At 34.0% G+C, this 7,054-nt stretch overlaps 1 long non-coding RNA gene across 2 annotated transcripts in view; it reads left to right on the top strand.

Annotated features, from left to right (window-relative positions):
- Nucleotides 1-4,308, top strand: part of LOC103610415 — a 37,873-nt gene extending 33,565 nt beyond the window's left edge. For both annotated transcript variants that reach the window (XR_552209.1, XR_552210.1), the window contains one exon: nt 3,068-4,308. This is a non-coding gene — a long non-coding RNA (uncharacterized LOC103610415). The remainder of the gene's footprint in view (nt 1-3,067) is intronic.
- Nucleotides 4,309-7,054: the final 2,746 nt, after the last annotated feature.

Raw genomic sequence — 7,054 nt, 5'->3', positions numbered from 1 at the left:
AAGCATACCCTAAATAATTTTTAAAAATATATTTTAATTGCTATATTAAGAGCAAACCATCACATTTTAATATTTGTATCATCAACAGGATTTATAGTGTGCATTTACATTATTTTCCTCTTCTTAAGATACTACTGGTGCTTGCAATGTAGAACAGATACCTAAATTCTAATATCATTAATATATGCCAAGTACTACTCCTTTCTCTGACACTATTCATCATATTCTAATTAATCATCAAGGAAGAAATCACATATTCTTTTTCAGATATGGACCAATAACTCTTGTGAAAATTAAATCATCTTTCAGAAACATTTCATTCCTTGGTGCTAATAATTCAGTGCAAATGAAATTTCAGATCAGTCAGATCATATTATATAATTTTCGTTGTGATGCTCCATCTCATGTATGGAAATTTCATTCTGTATTTGGAATCTGCTTTTTTTTCCTAATGTCATTTGTAATATTGTGATAAGTAGCAAAAGACCATTCACAAAGTATAATATGAGCTTGAATTGAAGCTGGAAAAAGTTAGAGAACAGTGTTTGTAAAGGCACGAACGAGTGGATAGGTCACCATGAACAAGAAGGGAAAAGCAGAATATTCTTGTTCATTTAGCAATATTTAATCTCATTTTACCCTTTATCTCTCCACTACTACACTTTATAACATCAATGACCAAATTTTCTAGGATAATTTGTAATTCATTCCTATACTCATTGCAGTACATAAACAGGAAAATGGTCCTATGGGCTGAATGTTTATGTCCTTGCCACCCTCAAATTTATATGTTAAAGTTCTAACCCCCAAGGTGATTAGATCATGAGGACTGAGCTCTTATGAATGGGATCAATACCCTCATAAACTAGGACCAAGGGAGCTTATTTGCCCCTTTCCATGCACCATGTGAGGACACAGCAAGAAGACGCCATATACGAACCAGGAAACAGGACCTCACCAGACATTGAATCTGCCTTTATCTTAAACTTTCCAACCTCCAGAACTGTGAGAAATACATTCCTGTTTTTTATAAGCTACGCAATATATGATGTTTCGTTGTAGCAGACCAAATGGACTAAGACAAATGGAAAGACAAAAAATCTTTCAAGGCCCATTTACATATATTATTTTTTAGATCCATGATCTGTCTTATGATAAGTAGTAGTTGGTATGGGTAGGTGAGAACTTCTATGTCCGTTTAGTGACATTCTGTGTGATAAAGCCTGAGTCATCAAGACAGTCAACCATGGATCTTATTGTGGTTCTTATCCACTTTCATACCGAGCAACCATTGCCATGACCCAGGAACTCCTGGTTTATGTCCTTGAACCATGGAATGGCATAGAAAGCATGAAGGTACTGCTGTAATCATTCTGCCTTTTACCACAGAAATTCAAGAGCACCTGCTCCTATTTATGTTTTCACAAGAGACAACAGTCTTTTTTTGTTGTTTTTGATTTTATTTTAAAAAATCACTGGTGATATTTTTGAGTCCTTAAGTCTCAGTATAGATAACTGTACTTGCAAACATATAAGTACAAATTCAGTAAAATGAACATCTCCAACTAAATCATAATGCTTTAAAATCCCATTCATTGGAAAGTGGACCTCAGATTCACAAACTTTATCCTCTTTGGAAGTCTCCCTCTGCCTTTCCTGTTAGCATATTGTAAAATAAAATCATCTTTTTTAGACATATTTTCCTCTTTATATGATCTATGTCATAAAATGGCATTTTTTACTTTCTGGAATTGTGACAATAATCTACATTTTAGTATGTGCCAAGAAGTGTTAGGGGAACATTTATCAGCCACTATAATCTCAGTGATCTATAATGTTCTCTATAAGAACAGTATATGAAAATAACTCTCTTACATAAAAATAACAGAAGTATGCACAAGTTTTACGTAGAACGGATGTGTAAAACACGGGAAAGTTCAACTTATGAAATCTTATGCTGTTCTAATTATGTGCATTACAGATGGTCTGTGTACCAAAGTTCTTGGAGAAAGACTAAAGGCATACTAGACACAGAGTCTTAATCAAGTGGATAATGGTAGAATTGTCTAATAAATATTATCCTCCATCACTGCCATGAAGAACTGATACATTACTTAAGTATGTTTAGCTTTGGTTCTTCCCAGGACAGGTTCTGAGGCAGGAATTAGATGTTCCAGGTGAAAGAGAACCTGATGAATCATTAGGTACAGCTGTTATGGCAAATGTTACTCCAAAACTGAGAGATTCCAAACGACATCTAACCGTTGTCTGAATGCTTTTCCAATATAGAAGTTGGGATTTGCAATTACTGGGCATGAGGGATCAGTCTAGACAACAGCACCCATTCTGAGTCTGTTTTTTTCATTAAAGGACTCATAAACCATATGAGCATCACCTAAGAATTATTCTACTCTTGGACTAAAGTATGGTGAAGGAAACGATACATTATTTTGTTTCATTTATCAATATATCCCCCAAATAAGTAGGCTTTTATTTTAAGAGACTTAATGTTAAAAAATCTTAAATGATCCAAGTGGTTGATTATGAAGTCTAAAGTAAAATTCTGCTTATTCGTCTCTTTAAAGATGAGGATTAATTATGGGGTTATTCTCAATGAGGCAGATCCAAGGAAATCCTACTAAAAGTGAGACACTACAGGGGAAGTGTCACACTTTTCAAATAAATCAAAATAAGTATATAAAACATAGATTATGGGTGGACATTATGCAGAAAGTCTTACTTTGTTGTGTAAGTTGAAATCATTTTTGAGAAGGGAACTCTAGAACCACAGAGTTTGATTGATACAAAGACCTAACACGAACGAGACCCATGGAGAAGAATGTTGCTACTTATATGGTCACCGAATCACAGAATTTGCTATTCCTCGAGATAGGTAATGTTCACATTTATTAAGAGAATATCCAATACCCAAGGAAGGCTTCTTACACTGACTTCAATGGGTCACATCAGAAAACAATATCCCAACATTGATGCGTTCCCCATAGTTTGGGTATTTCATACTTAAGTAACATCATTGTGACAGATTGCATTGTTGGCTTCACTGGAGGTGCAGTGGATGTCCTCACACCTTAACTTTATGCCTGATCATCTGATGTGCATGGCCAATAACCTAATGGGAGAAGTTACTCTGCTGGTTCAAAGCCTACAGTTAAGAAGTTGTGTGCTTCAATTGTACCTCTTGTACCTCTACAATTGCCAGGAAAAACTGTGCCCAAGCTAGCCCATATATCCAAGGAGAAGGAGAGAAACACGAGCTAAATTGCCTCAGGTGATCCATAGATCTGCAGTGAGGTGTAGTGCTGGCCCAGCTCTGCTTTCTGAAGCAGAGATGTCCAGCAGGTTCCAGCCTAGATCAGCCAACCCCAGCTCATCTGCATATTTGTGAACCATAATAAATTAATATTTGAAGCCATTGAGTTTTGGAGTGATTTGAAACTCAGCAATAGATTATGGTTACAATAGTCAATAACAATTCAGTCCAGACTGAGCTTTACTTGAGCCACTTTTTTTGTTCCCCCATCCCACCCTCTGAGGTGTCAGATGAAGGTCAGGTCCATACATTCTTTTGTCTCCTTTGGCTCAGATGTGCATCTCCCGCAAGTAACTATTGAAAAGAGAGCACAGCTCCACAAAAACAAGTAGAAGTGTGCAGCACAGAGCCATTAAACTACATACTTAGAACAAGAAGCACAAACTCTAAAAAATGCAATTTCTGCAGAGACAAATCTCTCATTAAAGAGAAGCACCATAATAAAATGCATTCCACACAGAACATTTGGCTCCTCTGTCTACAATATTGCATTCAAGTTAATGGTTTCTTCTCAGTTTTTCCTTCTAAATAAGGAGTATGTAATTGCCTTATATGTGAGTAATTAAAGGACTCATTTAAGAAGTTTTCCTAGGTAGAAGAAAACTTATGCAAAGAATAATTTAACTCCTTACCACTGAAAAGAGAGAAACATTTGTATTTTAAAATGTCTTTTGGAGCTTCAGTTCAGACAATATGATACATCAGGAAATAAGAACTCATGAAATAAGAGGAGCCTAATACATATATATATTTATATATTTCACATATATAGTTATATATTCCACTTTTCCCACTTAAGGTATTGTGTGCATTTTTTAACGTTCAAATTTCATAAAGTAATATTCATTACTGAATAATATATCATAAAATCAATATGCCATAATATATTTAACTTTCTATTTATCCTTCTATTTTTTACATTAAAGTTGTTTCCAAATTTTTCCTATTGTAAATAAAATTACAAGTGACCATTCTTATGCATACTCTTTTTATTATTTCTCTGACTACTTATGTAAAAATCTTAGAATTTGAATTACAAGGTCAAAGCATTAAAATCATTTTAGGACTTCTGATTTTTTTTAAGGCTTTTTTAGACACTTCAAATAACATTCTCAAAACTGTATTAACTGACTCAAAAATATACACTGTAGTTAATTTTTCAATAGTTTCCTCTACTAACTGCCATTTATATAATATATAATACATATAATATGTATACAAACACAAAAGTTATTAATTGTTCAACTTATATGCCTCTGGTAAAATAGAATCTCCATGAAGTCAGCGACTATGTCCTCACCATTGTGTACCAACACCTAGGTTAATATCTGGAAAATAATAAAGTTCTATACATATTTGTTCAATGAATAAATAAAACACCAAGTTGTACTTCTGTCATAATAAGGTTTATTTTCAACTTCATATAATGCTTAACAATTTTTAGTCATTTTGAGTTCTGTCCGTGCTAATGTGAAATAATTGTACATGTCTTTTGCCGTCCTTTGAGGGTTTTAACTTTGAAAATCTCTCTGAGCTGTTTTCAGTAAAATTCAAAGGGATGTCAAGTCCTATTGGGCTTCATCAGTATGAGAGAAAGCTTCAAAATGATATAAAATATCCTACATGCAAACTTATCTTAAAATTGACATCCAAAGTGATCTTCAGTGGATCCATAACACAATCAAATTTGTGGGAATATGTGTGTAATTCTCCTAAACTCTGAGCAAAATCCAATAATTGAAGCTGTTATGCTGAGGAAGTCTAATAGCTTTCAACCGGATTTTTATGATGGTTTTCTTTCTTTAATTCCCCCGATACATGTATCCTTTTCTTTTTTTTTTTTTTTTATTTTTGGAGGCTAGCCAGTACACCTATCCTTTTTGTGAACTAAAATACAGTCTGAACCCTACATTTTAATGCCAATGAATTTCCATGCATTGCATACTGTAAGTTTTTAACACGTTCCTCCAGAAGATTCAATTGGGAACTATATCTGAGTCACCTTCATTAGCTATTAACTCCACCTTCTCTAGTGCTAGGCAGGTATATGAAATACAATAATTTGAAAGTAATCATTGGAGTTAAGAATTAAAGTCTTTATTTATTTATTTTTGGTGGCTGGCCTATACAGGGATGCTAACTCTTGACCTTGGTATTATCAATACTTTGCTCTACCAAGTGAGATAACCATCTAGACCAAAAAAATGATTTTTTTTCCCCTAACTTAACCATCTCTGCCAAAAAGGCATATAATTTTTTCAGAAATTTTCATCTTTAAGCATATTTAGGATTATTCCTCATGTAATTCTTTTTTAGAAATAATCTTCTTTCTTTTTTCTTTTCAAATGAAACATAATTGATTGTACATATCCGTGGGGTACAGTGTTGAATATCAATACCTGTATGTAATAGGCAATGCTCAAATCAGGATAATTAGTACATTCAACCTTACGCACTGTAGTCGTTTTTTGTGGCCCTTTGACAATTTCTCGCTGACTCCTGTTTCTCTCCCCTTTTTCCACCTTTGTTGGCCTAGGTTCTGTTCTCTCATTTTGAAAGTTCTACCAATTATTGTGATGGCTGTATCTTTCTTTCTTTTTTTTAAATGTTTTGTTTATTTTTCAGCTCCCACTTGTGAGTAAGGACATATAGTATTTCTCTTTTTGTGCCTGGCTTATTTCACTTAACATAATTTTCTCTAAGTTCATCCACATTGCTGTAAATGGCAGAATTTCATTCTTTTTATGGCAGAGTAGTATTCCATAGTGTACATATTCCACATTTTCCTTATCCAGTTATCCATTGATGGACATTCAGGTTGGTTCCAACTCTTGTCTATTGTAAATACAGTTACAATGAACATGGAAGTCCAGGTAAACTTTTGACATGATGATTTCCATTCCTTGGGGTATATACCCAGCAGTGGGATTGCTGAATGATATGGAAGTTCTAGCTGTAGTTTTCTGAGGAACTTCCATACTGTTTTCCATAATAGCTTCACCAATTTACAAATGTCAGTCCCACCAACAGTGTGGGAAAGTTCTCCTTTCTTTACATCCTCACCAGCATTTGTTATTCTGACTTTTTGATAATAGCCAATCTAACTAGAGTGAAATGATATCTCAATATAGTTTTGATTTGTGTTTCCCTGATGCTTAATGCCGTTGAGCATTTTTTCATGTCTGTTGGCCATTTGTATGTCTTCCTTTGAGAAATGTCTATTCAGCTCCTTTGACCATTTTTATTTATTTATTTATTTATTTGTTTATTTATTTATTTATTTATTTATTTGNGTACATTCAACCTTACGCACTGTAGTCGTTTTTTGTGGCCCTTTGACAATTTCTCGCTGACCCACGTTTCTCTTCCCTTTTTCCACCTTTGTTGGCCTAGGTTCTGTTCTCTCATTTTGAAAGTTCTACCAATTATTGTGATTGCTGTATCTTTCTTTCTTTTTTTTAAAATGTTTTGTTTATTTTTCAGCTCCCACTTGTGAGTAAGGACATATAGTATTTCTCTTTTTGTGCCTGGCTTATTTCACTTAACATAATTTTCTCTAAGTTCATCCACATTGCTGTAAATGGCAGAATTTCATTCTTTTTTATGGCAGAGTAGTATTCCATTGTGTACATATTCCACATTTTCCTTATCCAGTTATCCACTGATGGACATTCAGGTTGGTTCCAACTCTTGTCTATTGTAAATACAGTTACAATGAACATG

Source organism: Galeopterus variegatus, unplaced genomic scaffold (genome assembly GCF_000696425.1).
Source record: "Galeopterus variegatus unplaced genomic scaffold, G_variegatus-3.0.2 Scaffold11110, whole genome shotgun sequence".
In the NCBI taxonomy this organism is placed as follows: Eukaryota; Metazoa; Chordata; class Mammalia; order Dermoptera; family Cynocephalidae; genus Galeopterus; species Galeopterus variegatus.
Note: the sequence above shows the minus strand (reverse complement) of the source record. Positions and strands in the feature narration are given on the sequence as shown.